Below are 17,801 nucleotides of genomic sequence, written 5' to 3'. Positions count from 1 at the left end.
TGTAATATTTCGACCCTTTGCAGCAGCTCTTCTGCTTGTTGTAATTTTGAAAAATAAATAATAAATAATGCAGACATTTTGACCAGAAGCGTTTGGAGATGTACCCACCTGTATGAGTGACGAAATGGCTAGTTTTGATGAATTTGTTGCGCCAACATGAGGGCCGTTTTTGTCTAAATTAATTTACTGCAGGTTGGCTCATGTTCTCATTATCTCCGTGTAAAATATATGACGTAACAAAATTGGTCTTCTGCTCAGAACGCGTTCAATTTTCGTGACGGTAAATGACGCAAATTTCGGGACAGGAAATTTTAGAGATACAGGGTGAAACTATTTTTACTCCTTGCTATGAAAGATGTGTTACAATACCTTTTTCCTACGGAAGCACTCATCATGTCATCATGACAACATGACATGTCCCTTCAGTGCTTCCGTATTTTTCCACAATGGACAACAAATAATTTGTAATTCCCGGTGGTTTTTGCGCTACTGCAATTATCCACTAAAACATAATTATATCAGCATCAAAAGTTTTGATGACCCCAATCGTGACATGGGATTTTGGGGGTTAATTGTGACACCCCGTATAAGCAATTTTCTCAAAGAAAAAAAAAACTTCTTCCAATATGTTGATGTTTTATATAAAATAAATGTTAATATTCAACAACTCGATACGTATTACAGTTATGACCTCTAAGAGTGGCGGCATTGCAATGGCACCTTACCGCAAAATGACCCCAAGACCCAAATTAATATTTATGCTCCAGTTCTTTGAGCTTCAAACTCTAACCATAATTTATAGGCCTAGCTCATTACCAAATTTGGAAATTTTTGATTTTTTTTAGCTCTAAAGCCTATAATTTGGCCCAATTTCACTGAGTTTACAAGATCGCCAAAAATTTTGAAATTTCAATTCATCAAGCCCCTTTGCCCAACTTCAGTTCTTATTTCCCGAAGTTCGGTGGCGCTCTGCGCCGCACACCCCTACATGTACCAATTTTCAGTTGAGTGCCCCGTTTTGGCGAGAAACGCAACCTGCTCTGAGACAGGGCCAAGAAAAGCCGTAAGCCTGGCCTAACAAGCTTGCGTAGACTACGGCTACAGTACCCCTGATAACAATGCCGTCGGCCCGACGTTGGTGACTGGTCGGTGAAGTCGGCCATGGGTCGGGGTCCTGCTGAAGTAGTCGGGCGGACATCGGCTCTACGTCACTATTTGAATGTTGGCCTGCTGACTTTGGGGCGACGTCGGGTTGAGGTCGGCCCTACGCCACGAAGTGAATGTCGGCTCGCTGACTATGGGGCGACGTCGGGTTGAGGTCGGTGAAATTCCGGTGAATGAGTGCCGACCTATAACGTTGTATGGACGTCGTGCCGACGTCCATGACAGAAGCAAAGATGATAGGGGCCTATATTTATTTTTATTATTATTATTATTATTATTATTGTTCTTTAATAATTAGTGTTAATGATTATTATTTTAATTATTATCGTTGTTGTTTTTCTTGTGAATTGTTCTTTTTTTTTTTTATTGACCTTAAAATTGCGTGTGATATGGTTATACGTGTTGGGCCAATGTTATTAATCCATCCATTGACCAAATTTTTTACTTTTACATGTATATTACTTTATAAAGAAAACAAATCAACAAATTTAGTAAATGTTATCAATATTTACAGTAAATTTGATCAAAATATTCCTTATATTAACTTAAAACACTTCATCAAATATAGAAACCTCGGTAGCTCAATCAGTAGAGCACCAGATTTATAAACCGAAGGTCTCTGGTTCGAATCCCGGTAGGTCCATTAAGGGGGTACTACACCCCTGCCAAATTTTGTGACTTATTTTTGCATTTTTCTCAAAAATTATAGCGCATTGGTGAAAAGTAAGATATGTATATTATAGGGGCAAGGACTACAACTACTGCACTGGAAATTTTCTTTCAGCACAGACAACAGTTGTGGAGTTACAGTCAAAAATGAGGGAAAACCAATATTTGATCAATAAATCAATAACTACTTGCCTTGAGTTGCTGAATTTTCAGTGCAGTAGTTGTAGTCCTTGCCCCTATAATATACATATCTTACATGTCACCAATGTGCTACAATTTTTGAGAAAAATGTATAAATAGGCACAAAATTGGCCAGGGGTGTAGTACCCCCTTAAGGTAAGTGACTTGTCTAAATTAAGCTAGGAAATTTGTGTTCGTTGTAAAATAGAGAGTAGGTAAGTGTAAGACTCGGTGTAAGCAGAGTATACGCTACTAAATAATACTTTTGATTTTTTTTTCATGATTTTTCGTCTCATTTGGGCTAACTTGCCGATCGTTGGATCGACGTTGGATAATGGGTGGTCCAACGTAGTTCCAAGGTCGGGCCGACGTTGTTGAAGTCGGGTTAGGGTCGGCACCGGCTTTTAAGCAGTCGGCATTACATCGGCCGGTGGTCGAACCGAAGTCGGGCCGACCTCGTCGGCAGGACATATACCCAATGAGCAGCCGACATCTGAGCCGACGTTCAGCCACCGTCCATGGCGACCAATACCCGACGTCGGGCCAACCTCTTTGTGTTATCAGGGACTGATTTCAAGAAATGCAAATTTTACCGCAGCCTGGGGCTAATCCTACAAGCCTGGCCCGGCCCACAGGCTAACGAAGCCTCGAGGCTATGGTAGCCGTGCTTCGGGGAACATCATGTTTTCAGTTAACACTGGTTAAGCCTGGTCCTAAGCCACCCGTCGAGAAATTCGCCCATACTGTACTCCAAAACTATAGTTGATTTCCGCCATCTTGAATATCCATCAACAAATTGATGATCGTTGAATTGACTTTGCAACTTTTTCAAAATGACTTGACTTACTTGTGACTTGGAAAAAAGGACCTGGGACTTGGAATTGACTTAAATAACATGTTACCATCTATATCATTCTTTTTTATTCATAACAATGAGAGGATTAATTTGAGGCATCAACATGATAGAACGATAATTTTGGGCTATTATGATCTTCGAACATTCGTCGGAAGCAAGGGGGTATAGAAAACCAGTTCTATAATTGTGTCCTTTGAGATGTAAGGATACCAAAAAACAAGTCCACTAAGGCCGAGTAAAAAAAATACATGTTTCTCGTCCGCGCCCTCCTCCTTTTTTGAAGATTTTTCACATTTCTTTTATTTTGTAAACTTTCAGTTTATAACTTGTTTAAAAATATATTTCTGAAGTTGAAACATATTTTATGGCTTTGTAAATGCATAATTCATTATTTAAGAAGAGTTTTGTGATCACTAGAGGGGCCTACCTCTAGTTCGCAAGGCAAACTTAAAAAAACCGGGCAAAACAGACGTGTCATTTATCGGTATGACATTTTCGTTATTGATGCTGCCCTATTTTAGCAGAGCTAAGTACGGTATGGGTTCCTCGTACTAGCCTACCTCTCAAAACAATAAAATAAAAAGGGCCTCCTCCTTTTTCTCAGATATCAATCTGTATGTCGAATACCCAAAATATGGTGCCAAAACAGGTCTTTAGCGTCGTTTTCCAATAAAAAATAGAAAATAAAAAGCCCCTCATCCTCCAAATTTTTAAAAACCCGGACGAGAAACATGTTTTTATTTTTACTTGGCCTAATGTTCGAACGATAGGCCTCTATTCTCAAAAATCATCCAATGTAGCGCCATGCAATATTAGTCTTTTTTCAGTCGCAATAACACATGCATAGACACATTAAATGACCAATCGCGTAAGTGGTGTCAAGTATACTCATCTTCTCTGGTATGACCTTTGAAGGAGCAATTAGTGATGGTTCATTGATCAATAGCTATCAATCTCATTGTTGACCCAGAGATTACATGGAGCATGTGTGGATCGTTGTTCACTAATACTAATAGCGTACGCTGATATATGCACAAGGCCTACTTCACGTCTACGTCTACGCGTCTCGGCAGCAGGACTCATCATAATTTCGATCTGTTTGAAAGGTTACGTCACTGCAAAGGCTACCGTCCAGCTTTCTGACTATATCAGGTATGTTGCCTTATTCGTTGTTTTTCACTATACATTTATGTAATTTTGATGTTTATATCAAAATCTTTCATCTGTTCATGCAGCCATGCTCCATTGCTGCATCATGTTCAAAATTAAAATATCCACATCTTATTAGTTCAATCATGGAGATCTCATTTAGTATGTCCATGGTTCAATCAGTAGTTCAATGTAATGTATTAAGCCTAGATATATATTTTTGTATAATTGTTTTGCCAACCATTTTCTTGTTTGTTTGTGTTTTTGGGGATGCTAGCTCGAGAAACTCTATTTAAAATACAGGTAAACTTTACATTTTACTATCTTACATTATCTTGCTGTACATAAGGCAAAAAAATTAAGGTACAGATATCCTAAACAAAGACAGATAGGCCTTTGTTATAATTGGAACCAGTAGCCTATGGCTGCATCTTTTGGCTCGAATTTAAGACCTCATTTGTTGTAATTATTTTAGAAATAAAACCACGACGATCCAAATACCCAAGGAAGATGCCAATTTAAAAGTTCCAGTTTGCTCCCTATTGTCTTGCTTTGTACACAAAGCATTCGCGAACAAGAGAGCAGGCGCCGTAATTCCATCATACTAGCGTCGTGCTTTCATCGATTAGAATACGAAAGATTTCGTTTCTTCTTCTTCTTCTTCTTCCTTATAAGTGCCTCCCTCATATGTATGAGTATTGTCGCACTGCGTACAGACAAGCTGTACTTATTTTTTACTCTGGAACCTAGAGTAGATGAGTGTATTTTGAAGTACAGTCAACATGACCGGGATGATCCCCTGCTCTTTTCGAATAGCCTGTGACGTTCTTTAACGTGCACACTACATTAATGTGAGAAAATATGCATGTACACGGGACCGACAGCTTAAAGTGCCCTCCGAAGCACTAAGCAAGTAGAGTGAAGTGTCTTGCTCAAGGACACAAAGAGCCGGACCTGGGATTCGAACCCTTGACCCTTGGGTTCACAGTCCTATGCCTTAACCGCTATAAATCGCCGTTTCTTTAATTCTCAACCAATTTCAACAAATAAGGTCTTAAATCAGAGCCAAAGAGTACGGATATTGGCTGCTTGTTTTAATTTGACATACTTGTCTTTATTTAGGATATACAGGGGTGAACACAACTGGTACCTTAATCTTTTGGCTCAAACACTAATTTTTCATGACTTTAGACTTAGTGACGAGACCTTGATGGCTATCATTTCTATACACCATGTCCAGTGAACATAGTGAAGTGAGAGAGAATATAGAGAATATAGAATAGATGCGTGTTCGTCACAACAGAAATTAACACAATAGAAATTAGCCTCTCATGAAGCGCTACCAATCTTTAGAAACAAGAAAACCCTCTCTTGTGTCTTGGAGGGGCGTAGGTTTTAACTCCACCTGAGCACCCACCCTGATCCGAAGTTGCGTACAGTGACCATTGGGTTCTCAAGTAGTTCACCGTACATCGTATTTAAGTTCCTTGTACACATGTACTAGTTGAGTTCTCAAGTCTAAGTGAGATAGAGGCTTTTCAAAGGCCTACGTTTGTTGATTGTGAAATTGCATATTGTCCGGCATATTGTTTAATCAGAGTAATGTTCCTTCGCGTTGCGATTAGCTCGAGATACTCTAGCTAAAATACAGGTTTACATTTACTATCTTACATTATCTTGCTGTATTTGGTTGCGATATAGTGACCGGGTATTACAGTGACCCCATTGACTGAGGCTCCATGGTAAGGGCGCACCATTAGATTTCCAAGGGGGGGGCATGGGAGTTTTTGGAAAAAAAAAAACTTCGCCCACTAAACAAAAAAAAAAAACTTTGCCCACTAGTGAGACGAAAAAAAAAAAAATTGCCTCAATGATGAGTAAAAAAAAAAAATTTCCCCCACCCAACTTTGTATAAAAATTTACATTAAACTTGAAAAAAAAAAATGTTGGTGCTCTCGGAGGCAAAAAAAAAAAAATTCCGCCGCCTTTGGCGGCGAAAAAAAAAATTCTGCCTGACCCAAACTCCCATGCCCCCCCCTGAGAATCTAATGGTGCGTCCCTAACGCATTGCGTTATCGATTTTTGATTTCCTGGTTATCATGGTTATACTTTTCCATGAGAGTAGGCCTACTAGCAATGGGCATGCATGGCCCTTTCATTTTCATTTGTTCTTTTTGTTCTTTTTCTTTATAATGTCATGTTTTAGGGTATGTCCATGGGCTAATGTGTCTTTCACTGCATGACTTTGCCCATATGATATTCCAGCACATCTACATGTATAGTGTTTTATTATACCTTACCAATATGGCTACTAGTAGTACAATACGGTATGACATATCAGTTAAATATCCAGAAGTTTTACTTTTTGAGTTACGGACATATTTTGCCTTCGTGTCCCGCATGATTTTTGGGTACCACCTGTGACATTTCAACATGTAAATTTGATTGATCAGGTTTAATTATTTGCCATGTACGGGGTTCCTTGGCTTTTCTGTCATGGTAAGTACCGTAAAATGGGATAAACTTTGGAAACTTTTCAGAGTTTTTAAACCACTGCTTCCAAACAAAACTTGCAATTATATTTCTAATTATCTCTTTTTTTTTATGACATTAGGGATTAGGGGTTCCCTTCTACACCTTGAAGTTGAAAAAGATTTTAAAATAATTTTGAAAGGGTGCCCTAGGGGTTAAAAATAGCCTGACCAATGTTATCTCGCATTTGGGGCAACTTTGGTCAGAGTATTACATTCCAATTTCCATGAAGAAAAAAAAATTAAAAATTGATCTTTGCTGTATATTGGCAAGTTTTTGTTTTTTGTGACATTTGACCCCTTGAAAAATTAATCAAGCACATAGGCTATCCTTGCTCACAAATATTTTTTCTGAAGAAAATGTAAAAAAATGCTAATTTTTGGTCAAAAATGCTGATATTTTCGTAAATGTCAAGGAAATTGGACATGAGCGACTATTATTTCTTCCAAATATATTTCTTCGTTAAAAAGTGAGCTGTTGTGATTGTGATTCCAACAGGTGTGTTGTCAGCAAGGACCATATCCGAGAAAAAATGCTAATTTTTGGTCAAAAATGCTGATATTTTCGTAAATGTCAAGGAAATTGGACATGAGCGACTATTATTTCTTCCAAATATATTTCTTCGTTAAAAAGTGAGCTGTTGTGATTGTGATTCCAACAGGTGTGTTGTCAGCAAGGACCATATCCGAGAAGGGGATTCTGTCACCAGTAATTCCAACAATTCCTCCCACAGGATCAGGGGCAACATCACCTGCACCACATCTAATGTAGTTTATCTCATTTCTTGCAGAGTTTGTGGTATACAGTATGTGGGAGAAACTAAGACTGCACTTAAGAAGCGGTTTTATGGACACAGGTCCACTGTCAAAACCAAGAAGCTTGACACCCCTGTTGGTAATCACTTAAACCTCCCCAACCACTCCATCTCCGACAGGGTATTGAGTCTTTAGGTAACCGCCCGACACCGTCCGTGCCAGCAGGGAGAAATTCTGGATGAAGCGCCTTCGTACCATCCAGCCACACGGTCTCAACTTCCAAGAGGGAAACGACTAACTTGTTTTTCATCATCATAATATTTGCCCCCCCCCTTTTTTTTTTTCAATTATTTTATTATTTTAGTTTTATTTCCTATTTACATCTATCATTTTATAATATGTTCATGTAGTTGCCATTCATTTTCATATTTTTATTCAGCCCATTGTCTTCATTCATATCCTTATCCCTCTTACTTCCATTCATGACATCCCACTTCGTGTCCCTATTGATATTTCCCAAGAAACACTATAATGTCTTCTATTGTCTTGCTAATTTCCTTTTCCTTTATGTCCATGCATATAGGCATATGTGATGCGATCAAGCAAAATTGTTAATAGTCGGAACTCGGAAATATTGATTTCAATAGCCAAACAAAGGAAATATTTCCTTTTATTTCCTCCTGTTTTGGAAGCTGTTTAATTGCTCATATCTTTGGAACTGGTTGTTCAATTTCAATGGGGATTTCTGCAAAATACAGCTTTGTAAATGTTTTCTACTATTCTATAAGAAACTGAAAATGTAATATTTCCGAGTTCCGACTGATTTTGCTTGATCGCATCACATACACAGCCGTTTCGCGCATCCAGTTGCCCACCAGATGTCACGACATCCGGTGGGCAACTAGGTGCACCACTAGTTGCCCACCGGTTGCGGCAACATCTAGTGGGCAACTGGATGCAGCTGCACCAGGTGGACATGAGGATGTGGTGACATCTGGTGGCCTACCTGATGTGGACAACAGGTATGCTGACAGATGTTCACACGTAGTTAGAATTCAGATGTAGACATCTGCTAGCATTATGATTGCATACATGCGATTGCATTGCAGATGTACACAGCCGTTTCGCGCATCCAGTTGCCCACCAGATGTCACGACATCCGGTGGGCAACTAGGTGCACCACTAGTTGCCCACCGGTTGCGGCAACATCTAGTGGGCAACTGGATGCAGCTGCACCAGGTGGACATGAGGATGTGGTGACATCTGGTGGCCTACCTGATGTGGACAACAGGTATGCTGACAGATGTTCACACGTAGTTAGAATTCAGATGTAGACATCTGCTAGCATTATGATTGCATACATGCGATTGCATTGCAGATGTAGACATACCGTGCACATCTACATGCAGTCATTAAAAATATTTTGGGCATGATATATATTTTTTAAGTTTTTGGCCGATTTAATTTCCAGATGGCTCCTGTGGTGGTTCCCATTTTCTTTTCTTTTCTAACACTGTGTTGTTTGGATAGTACGTATATGCGTTGGTGGATCTTTTGTTTTCATGGGTTTTGTTATTTTGAATGTTACAAATAATTTTTGTAACAAAAATCTACTTTTTGATGGTTTCCACTTTCCATTCGTGGTTCGCGGTTTTATTGGCTCCAAGTTGTTTAGCTATTACTAATGCATTGCTTGATCTTTTTTTTCATGGATTTTTGTTATTTTGGATGTTGCAATTTTTTTTTTATCAATAATTATACTTTTTGACGGTTTCCACGTTTCAGTAGCGGTTCCCAGTGTTATTGGCTCCGTGTTGTTTAGCTGGTACTATAATGCGTTGCTTCAAGATCTTTTTTCATGAATTTTGTTATTTTTGAGGTTGCAAATTATTTTTGATGTTGCAAATTATTTTTGGAACAAAAAAAAATCATCTTTTTGATGGTTTCCACGTTCCAGTGATGGTTCCCGGTGTTATTGGCTCCATGTTGTTTAACTGGTAGACCTATAATACTAATGCATAATTGCTAGATCTTTGTTTTAATGGATTTTGTTATTCTCGATGTTGCAAATTATTTTTTTGAACAAATATTAATAATATAGGGGTGGTTCCCAGTGTTGTTGGCTCCATGTTTTTCAGCTGGTACTATTTTTAAATGCATTGATTGATCTTTGTTTTCATGGATTGTTATTTTGGAAATTTTAATAATTTTTGATGTTTTTTGCTCTCCAAGTCTCCAGGGGTTGTTCCCTGTGTTATAAAAGCTATATGTTGTTTAGCTAGTACTAAGGGGCTATCATTTTCTTCGGAAGGGGGTCTCAAATATACAGAGGGGTCATAAATTTTGAAAAGTAAAATAGGGCGCCATACAATTTTTGATGACGAAAATGTAGGGAGTCACAAGATGACCACAGATAGTTTAGGGGCTGTGCAATAATGTTGAGTAAAATTTCCAAATGGCTTGCCAAAAATCGCTTGCCCCCCCCCCTCTCGGCCCGCCAAAAATCGCTTCCCCCCTCTTGGCATGCCAAATAATCCCCCCCCCCCCTTGAACATGCCAAATCCCCATCCCAAATTGCAAACTTTAAATGATCTAGATGTACGAGGGGCGGTCAAAAAGTTCGTAGAACTCGGTATGCTACTTTGTCGCATGGTATTGAGTTTGGTCTTATTTGAAAGCTTGTTCCTTCAAAACATTACTGCATATATATTAGATTTTTGCATCACTGTATGTGGACAGGACACTCTTCAGAGGAAGCCAACCTCCATCAATTCACAGGTACTACCAGAAGTGAATACAGGGTCATTATGGAAATTTATTCGAACGGCGGCAGTGAAAACTCAAATGAAATTTAACAATGTACAGTTGCTGTAAATGGTAATGAAGTCCTTGATATTCAACAGCAACGAAATGGTTCTTAGAGTTCAAGAATGGAATGAGCGTCCTTGAAGATCATCCAAGGTCCAAAAGACTTGCTGACGTTACCACTAACGATATACGTGCTGCTACAGTGGTATTGTTAATGAATACAGAGCAAAAAAAGAAAGATGAGATAGCCACAAAATATGACAACTCTGTTGAATGTGTTTTCAACATTAATCCATTAACATTGGGTATTCCAGGGTGTCTTCTAGATGGGGTCTCAGAATCTTCATGTACAAATTTGATACCAATTGACATATTGAGGATTTGAGGTCCACACCTTCTATACACTTAGAATGAGGACCGAGGCAAGTTTAATCTATATGTGGCTAAAGGTGATAAAACATACATTAATCACTGGAATTACGAGAGCATTTAGTGGAAGCACCTGGATCTCCCACACCTAAGAAGATCATCACTCGGTCACCATAGTGCAAGGTCTTCATCACCGTTTCTGAGATCCAGGGAGAGTCTTGATGGCAGATCATTTGCCGAATGAAAGTACAATCATAGGCATATATCATACAATTTTGATAGCAAAATTGAGGCAAGCCATCATGTGAAGAAGGTTGATAGTAGGAATGTGACTGATCTCGGATTGTGTCCTGTACGCTATTCTTAGCTTGTCAAGCTGCCATTCACGACAGAGGGGTCAGTTAATTAAAGTAACCATATTGTGGTTCAGGCATGGCCTCCAGTTAGTGAAACCTATTTTAGAATTTTAAGTCCTAGCTTCATAATATCAGGTTTGCTGGTGATCAATGCTGGTGAGCCTTCACTGAAGAGTGCTCAAGGAGCTATTGGAAGACTTCCATTTTGTTGACATAGAAGGCTTCCAGAAAAATTGCGACGGGTGCATTAAGGTTTGCAGTGATCATGCTCAAGAGTGAGATAGAAAGAATTTGGTTAGTACTCTTTCAAGTACCTTGTTCTACGAACTTATTGACCGCCCCTCGTATGTTGCGAGCGCAGCCTCTCCTCTCCTCTGCGATTTGCCGAGAACGGAACGATTTTGCTGACAGATTTGACAAGGGAGGTCTCAGCCCCCCCATCTCCCCTCTTATCTCCCCTCTAGCTGCGGCCATGAGGCCTATTGTTAAAAAAAAAATGATATAGTTTTAGTAAATTAATTATTTCTAATCCTCGAAAAGCTACAGAGTGCATCTTATTGTAATGCATAGATAAAGGATGTTATGAACAGATATGCCGAATCCTACTGTTGCCACAAAATGAAAATGCTGCTATGTGTGTATCATGTTGAAAATAGGTCAAGAAATGTCACACTTTTAACTAACATTCCACGACAATAACAATGTACACTTTACAGTGTGGTCCAAAAACAACTTTACCCAATTTCATAGGTTGATTTCTCACAGTTTAAAAAATCTGTTTCAATTTTTTTCTGTGTTACCTAGGTAACAAAACATCTTCTTAGATGGTGCAATCCTATCCTTATTTGAATTGTTTTATCAAAACGAACAATTTGCTTAATCAGGAAGCTCCCTTGGGCCAGTGGTTAAGGCACAGGTCCCGTAAACCTAAGGTCGTGGGTTCGATCCCGGCCGGTATCACCTTTTCTACCTGGTAAAAAATTATGTTTATTTATGAGCATTCTCATCAAAATGACCAGAAACTCAAGTTTAATATTTGACATGTCAATTAATTGTCAGCTTAAAAATTAATAGGATTCTTGTCAAAATGATCCAACTTATCAAATAGGCCTATGACCAAAAAAAGAAATCAAATTAGAATAATTCTTGCCAGAGGGGGACATAACAGAATCTTGTCAAAGTAAAATGGATGATCTTGTCAAGTAATAAGGTCAACATCTTATTAATTTGAATACTTGTTGAAATAAAACGGACATTATAATAAGATTGTTTTTTGTTGTTGTTGGCATCGGTCAGTCTTCGCAGACTATGGAGTAGCGTTGTCTGAGGTGGTTGAAAAGCATCGTCTTGTGTGGCTGAATAGACCAATGGCAGATTTTATTGCAGACCTGACATATGAAGACTGGTGCATCTGGTAGGGTTGGTTTGAATGTGCCTCACTGACTGGCTTTGCGCCTTGCTCGTTTGTCATCAGCAGCAGCAGCATTCTGGATGAGGTCTTCTCCCCTTTTCAGGCCATCAGAGAGATGTTGCTTCCAAGTTTTTCCGATCCCGACACTACCAATAGATTCCCAGTTGACCCAGTTCATGTCAAGTGCTTATCCTTGAAGCGGAGTAGCGATCGACCTTATCTTCTGTGTCCTGATGACAGTTCCGTAGAGGAGATCCTTGGGAATGCGACCATCTTCCATTCGACTATCTTCCATTCGACTCACATGTCCTAGCCTTTGAAGGCGACGTTGACATAGTAGCAATGATGGGATACCCGCATTGATGGGATACCCGCCTTGGGCATGACTTCATTGTTTGTGTCCTTGTGTTTCCAGGAGATTTCAAGAATGCGGCGTAGACATCTCAAGTGAAATACTTGCAGCTTCCGTTCTTCTAGGTCGTCCATGATTCACTACCATAGAGGAGCGTGCTGATTACCCATGCCTGCCCTGCTTGTAGACCTCCATTTTTGGGGCGCCCGCTACGGCGGCGTCCCCCATTATTTGGCTTGACTTTGCAAAAAGCTTCTAATTTCAGTCTTGCTAGATTTACTTCGTAACTGTTTTGCTTAAAATTATGCCCAGGTTAGAAATAAAACCACAATATGCTTGGATTTTATTTTATTATTGTTTTCTGATGTGCACGGGATAAAATGTTGTGCGTATATTCTTTGTTTAAAATACAAAATTAATGGACTTATAAAAACACCAAATACATTGTGACCTTTGTATGGTCAGGTATGGTTTAAACTGCAGTTTACCGCCTCTTAGAACCCGATAGACGGTGACATTTGACCATTCTAATTATGTATGTTTTGAACATGTTTGCACATGAACTAGTTGTTTACAGTGTGAAGAATCTACAACATGCTCATCTATCCTATCAGGGCACAGTTCTGTAATCCCAATACATTTGTGCATTCATTGAATGACCTTTGAAAATGTGAGTACAAAAACTCATACTCTGCAACTTAAGGTCAAATTTTGCACTATGATTGTTTAATTAAGGTTATTGATAATATGCCACTGGAATGAGGCCATTGTGGTCCATAGTGACCTTTGCACACCTAATCCTTCAACCAAACAAAACAACCACTGACCAATCATGAAATCACTAATTGGTTTATGCGCTTGACTGCTAACTGATTGTGACCAAATATTAGAACACAGCTCAGTATCTTTGTGGTGACTATCTCTGATAAAAAACATTAATTAACAAATTTCAATTCTGCTCAGCAGAGAAAGGAATAAATTCGAAAGACATGATTGTGTTGAAGGTCAGAAGTGTATATGCAACCCGAGTTGCCAACCCCGCGATATGGTAGCCCAATTAGGCGACTTTTAACTCGTGGTTCACCGTTGTTGGGCAGTTTAAAGCAATAATGTACGATTTAGGCCTACATCATATTGTTAGTGTTTACCCATAATGCTGAATGAAATAATATTTATTGTAATATGCCTAACTGCTGGGAAGGGTTCCTAGCAAGGTAAAGTGAAAGAAACCCCAATGGCTATTTTGTCCGTTTAAAATAGAGTTCTATGGCCGATTTAAAGTCATAATTATGATGTAATTTTGTTATTTATTAATTACTATTTTTAGCAGAATTAATAACATAAAAATGGGCTGTGCCCGGCTCATGAAGAATAACGATCGATCTTACCCTTGATTTAACAGGCCTGTCAATTTCTTGGAATTGTTTGATATGAAAGGAGGGTATGATTTTTTTGTATTAGTTTTAAGTATTTCCTAGCCTCTCTTAGCCACAGGGTTGGCTACAAAAGACACAAAGTATACCTTAGGATAAACTGGCATGAGTGCGCTGACCCCAGGTTTTCAACATTTCAGGATTGTTTGTGGACGGAGGTCGGGTGAAAAACGAAATTACGTTTACATGACTTTGTCGAAATTCGTCGTGTGACAAGAATGCGTGTATAGATGACTAGGGGGGGGGGGGAAGCTTACTTATTTGTATCTTCTATACTATCCATCATATACCCTAGGCCCTGCATAACAAAATTCAACAATATTCAATATCCAAAGCAATATCCTCACTACAATAGGCCCCCAAAACAGAACTCCCACCCCACATAATCGCAAATTGACACGAAAGCTTCATTCCATGAATCATTTCTCTCGTATTTGATCATCATATCCCGTCCAGCTCACATTGGGCGCCCCATTCCTTTTTTAAAGGAATTTTTATTATTGTATTGGTGAGCTGTTCTCCCATACTTTCTTAGATAACCTGGAGAGAGTAGAGACCTCCTTGCTGATCCTTTTGTTGAGCTCATCATCCAGAGATAGATCATTGTCTGTAGCAGTAGATCCTATAGGTAGGTGAATTGATGAACTACCTCAAGTTGCTGATCACTGATGATGTGGATTGATGGGAGAGCGTGGCGCAATGGTTAGGGTACTTGCCTTTAGTGCATGAGGTTCCGGGTTCAATTCCCGGCGGTGGCAATTTGCTGGGATATTGACTTGGAAAAAAAAGTCTGAAATTAATTGGCAACTTCTGTAGATTAATTTCAGACTTCCGCTCTCCCCATGGTTCAGTTAGAATTGGGTAAATGAATCATGAAAGTACTCCGTCCTTCGGAGGGGACGTTAAGCCGTCGGTCCCGTGTGCAGAGAGCCATACCTGTACATGTATTTCGCAGCCAGTGTCGAAAAGAGTAGGGTGTTAACCCCTGACTGTTCCCAACCCGTCCCGGTGTTCAAATGGACCCCAATGGAAATAAGCTTCAATAGAGGCTTTCTTGGGTTATCCAGGGTTGTCAGAACCCGAACAAATCAAATGGTGGAGCTATTATCCCATGGCGATATTGGTCCGATGGTGGCCCGATGTATGTTCAATAATGGCCCAATATCATTTGCTCATGGGCCCAAGATTGGGCTTGGACCAAATATTGGGCCTATATTGGACCAACTTAGGCTGCCACTGTGATGCCAATATAAATAAATAAAATAAAAAATCAGTTACTGTAGCTCAACTTCAGAGTGGGCAGCTATCGCAGCATCATCAGCAAATAGCATGTCTCTAATCAGTACTTCCCTTATTTTGGTCTTGGCCTTCAGGCGTGCAATGTTAAAGAGTTTACTGTCAGATCGTGAGTGACGATACACTCCCTCTGTGGATGACTTGAAGGCGTGCTTGAGTAGTTGGAAAGAAAATGCCAAACAGTGTTGGTGCGAGTACGCAGCCTTGCTTTACTCCACTTTTGACACCAAATTCTTCAGACATTGAGCCATCAAACTGGACTGTATGTATCATCATCCCATCATGGAAAGAACGAGTTATGCTGAGTAGTTTGGGTGGACAGCCAATCTGAGGAAGCATCTTGAATATACCATCCCTGCTAACAAGAACAAATCAATGAATGTCAGGTAAAGGGGTTGTTGCTGCTCTCTGCATTTTTCTTGCAGTTGCCGTAGCGAGACGATCATGTCAATTGTTGATCTCTTGGAGCGGAACCCGCACTGTGATTGTTGGTTCACAGCAAAATCACAAATGACCTATTCCAATTGAGGAAATATGATGGAAAGAGCCACCAAATGTCCATTTAGGGAGTGGTAAAATCCAAATTTTACACCAAGTTTGAGCTGTTTTTTGTTTTGTTTTGGTTTTTTTTTTGTCACATACATGCGCATATTTGTGGGGCTTTGGGGGCGTGAGCAGGGCGGCAAAAAAGAAGGGGCGTTGGAAGAAGGAGCGGTAAAAAAGAATCATTAAACAAAAAAGGGTGTAGAAATTATGAAAAATGTTTTAAAAATGTGAACAATACATACAATTTTGGGCTTTTAGCTAGCGAATGCCTATAACCCCCCCCCCCCCTTTTTTTTTTTTTTTTTTTGCTCTTCACTTTTTCAAACCACCGATAAAATGGGTCAACCTTTTCGGGATGTTGATGAAGCTGGCGTCAAAGTTTATCTTTTCCGCAGCCCCCCGTTTAGGATCGGCCGCGGAACGCCACTGAAATAGGCCTAGGTCTAAATTTCAGAAAATGCAAACGTATGGATGCCATTAATTTCAGCTGGCCACCCAGTAAATTTTTTTCCCTAATCGCCCACCCAATAAATTATCCTTATTTACCTCCCTACTTGCCCCCCCTCAACCTGCCAAAAATCGTTTGTCCCTTCCCTACCGACCTGCCAACCCCCCCCATTCCCCTGGCAAAATATCTTGGCCCCACCTATAGTGCACCACCCCGGGGTAGGCCTATGATCGTAAAATGATCAAAATTCAAATCTTGGTACCTTTGTCATTACCCAGTCATTGCCATAGATGTACTAACATAGCCTGTTAGTGGTTCAGCCGAAAGCCGTGTAGGCCTACTTTTTAAAAAATATAGCTACATGTATATTTGAATGAGGCTTCAATTTCGTCAATCACTACTGGTCGATTACGATGACATTTCGGTTCAGCGGTTCTAAGAACTTGGAAACTTTTCCGATGAGCGTTTTGATCTTGTTCCTCTTTTAGACTTATTTTTTACCAAATCTGTGGATTTGAAACACGTTACCATGGCACAGCGTCATCATCCCTATATCTTCATGTCAAAAATTGCTGTGATAGTACGGCGAATCCTCTCGTTTTTCAATAGCTACGCATGGCGATTTTGTTCGAGATAGGCCGAGCGACTCAGGCTAAGCATCATACGACTTATCATATGAGATACCACCAAGTTTCTATTCTACATATTATTACGATTTGCGTTCATGCTCTAGTACCACATGTAGTGTTGCTATTACAAGGAAATTCGATTTGTTTTCAGGTAAAACCCAGGTTTTGTTTTTAATACACTAACTTGAAATTAAATACACTAATTAGCGGCCATTGTTGTTGGCTCTGGAAATATTTTTACTGCATTTTATGCGTAACAATTTTTAAATCGCAGGTTGAAATTGTGATATATTTCATTTTGAGAATTACAATTATATAAAGGAACATTTAGCCCATTCACCTAAGATCCAGGTGTTGTATAGAATATATTCAATTACAAGTCTATGTCACAATGCATATGTAAACTTTCTTTATCCATGTCAACAATAGAATATTGATCACCAATGGAGTATGGAGCTGTAGCGAAAATATATGTTTCACTTTTTTTTAAACTTATGTATAGCTTTTATCAACCTTGCACCTGCAAAGTTTCAGGTTCGAATTCCTAAAAATAATGGAGTTAGACTCATTTTTTACCAAATCTGTGGATTTTAAACACGTTACCATGGCAACAGAAGAGAGCGAAAATATATGTTTCACTTTATTTTACTATATATGGTTGGCTTTTATCAACCTTGACACACCTACAAAGTTTCAGGTTCGAATTTCTAAAAATAACGGAGTTAGACTCATTTTTTACCAACTCTGTGGATTTTAAACACGTTACCATGGCAACAGGAAATCATGAAAACATGTGTTTCACTTTATTCTACTGTTTATGGTTAGATTTTATCAACCTTGACATATTT

The 17,801-nt window shown here is 39.3% G+C and overlaps 1 protein-coding gene across 1 annotated transcript in view; it reads left to right on the top strand.

Annotated features, from left to right (window-relative positions):
• The first annotated feature begins 3,847 nt into the window (after positions 1-3,847).
• Positions 3,848-17,801, top strand: part of LOC140145035 (uncharacterized) — a 63,521-nt gene continuing 49,567 nt past the window's right edge. The window contains exon 1 of the mRNA XM_072166826.1: positions 3,848-4,021. The gene's annotated coding sequence lies outside the window, so the exon portion shown is untranslated. The remainder of the gene's footprint in view (positions 4,022-17,801) is intronic.

Source organism: Amphiura filiformis, unplaced genomic scaffold (assembly GCF_039555335.1).
Source record: "Amphiura filiformis unplaced genomic scaffold, Afil_fr2py scaffold_119, whole genome shotgun sequence".
Classification (NCBI taxonomy): domain Eukaryota; kingdom Metazoa; phylum Echinodermata; class Ophiuroidea; order Amphilepidida; family Amphiuridae; genus Amphiura; species Amphiura filiformis.
The sequence above is the reverse complement of the archived record's forward strand: the minus strand, read 5'-3'. Positions and strand labels throughout refer to the sequence as shown.